This window comes from Aplysia californica, unplaced genomic scaffold (assembly GCF_000002075.1).
Source record: "Aplysia californica isolate F4 #8 unplaced genomic scaffold, AplCal3.0 scaffold00264, whole genome shotgun sequence".
NCBI lineage: Eukaryota > Metazoa > Mollusca > Gastropoda > Aplysiida > Aplysiidae > Aplysia > Aplysia californica.
Window position 1 is genome coordinate 2,964 of NW_004797534.1, and position 2,037 is coordinate 5,000.

Here is a 2,037-nt window from a genome sequence, read left to right on the forward strand (position 1 = left end):
TTTAAATGAAGGTGTTTTACCCCACACCGACACAATGGAGGCTCTCACTATGGGCCAAATCTAGCTTTTCTTTTGTGTGGTCTTCATTCTCAACACAGATGCATTGATGGTAATTTTTCATAAATTGTATAATTCTATCATATTTTTTTGCAGTTTGATATTGTTGTTGAAATATCAGCCTTGTTTAGGCTGAGTACATTGTAAAGCACACAGCTGAGATTTCCTTAATATCAATGGACTATATTGTAAGTTCCTTACAAAATAATACGCATGGTAACAGACAGGGTAATAATGCAACTATGAGTCATGAGCCATTTACTTTTTAAAACTTTTTCAAAATGCATACAAGACTCAAAAACCAACTGAGGCATACCTTTGTGTCCCTCAGGGCACAGGCCAGAAACATACAGCTGAGGTCGATCTGTGAATATGTCAGCTTGCTTGACAAAAGCTTCCTGTTGGGAATATTGAAAACCACATTCCAATGACCTCGTCACAAATGTTAACAATGGAAATCTATAAGAAGCACTGTCACTTGGTGTCAATGCTATTAGTAATTTGTTCTTTTGTACCTGGAGAGTAATTTGGACATCTCAATTTCAGAGCAACTATGACTTTATGCATGTCTTCGGTAAGGTTTTATAATTTCCAAGCTCACACACTCGCTAATCCAACGATTTGAAACAATAACTCGCTGTGTTCAAGCCCCCTTGTCCTTCTGGCTTGAGACAGAACAAGAAGCACTCCAAAAATTCAGCTTAGACCCCCTATAGTAACCCCAAGTCGCTCTCTATGGATTAATTTCAAATCTACATGAGTTAGGGAGACAATGAATGAACCTTCTATACCTTCAAGACTTCAATTCCACTGAGAACGACTGTCAGTTGGCTTCCTATGTAGATGCTGAAAATATTGCCTGATCTGTTGAGTTTAGAAAAGACACTTTAAATTCTCATTTTCGGTCTACAACATGATGCGTCAATAGGAAATTTCATCCATAAGCAATTTCTTCTAAACAAAGTGGGAGACATAAGACAAGACAAGATGGAAACATTTGAAGTGAAAATAAAACACAGTATAAAAAACTGACTTGAAAATTGATATGTTTTGACTCACATTAATTCAATATTGAAATAACAAAACATCACCAGCACAAGGAAATTAGCAAAATGGTCAGTGAATGTCATCATAAATGACCAGCCACATCTGTCAAAAACTTGTTTTTAAACACACTATACATTGATCCTGAGAAATCAAAGATGTAACTCACTCTACCCAGTGGAAAACTGCGTTTGAGGTCTGGCAGTCAAGATTTTGAAACTTAGAAATCAATATAATCCCGAAACAACCGTCGACGTCAGTCCAGGCCATCAGTGTTCTAAATAAATATAACAATCGCCTTTCAACCACCATAAGATATATGAAAGAAGACTTACTTTTCAGTCCACTCTTTCATTTTTTCCCTAGGGTGTTTTCTCATCATTGGTAGGTGTCCTAGAAAGGGGTACGGGCTCTCCGGCATGGGAGGGGCGTCATCTGGGTGGTCCCCAGCAACAAAGAAGTAGACAATGCCCAAGACAACAATCACAAACACCAGAGAATTGAGCGCAAGCCCTTGGATGAAATCAAACAACATGGTGAAGTGCTAATAAATAGCTCCAGACTTTGGACCTTGGACTTGTCTGGCGATGAGTGTAGGAAAGTCCAGTAGAAGTCAGTCAGCCCAAAGATGACCTAGCTTGATGAAAAATTACAAAAACAAACAATCACAAAACTACGCATTATACTTCATACTAAAATATAAAAAAACATACACAAAGCCAAAAATCATACAGTGGAACTCGGATTCAACAAAGTCGTCGGGCCTGACCTTCGATTTCATTGAATCTGAGGGTTCATTATAGCAAACAAAGGTTTATTTGATGTAGTTTGATTCAGTTGATGGTGGCAAGACTTTTTTTATAGTGGGGGGGGGGGGGGGTTACCGTTTTGCCAATATTTGATCAAATTTGACAGACAAAAATAGACTCATCATGT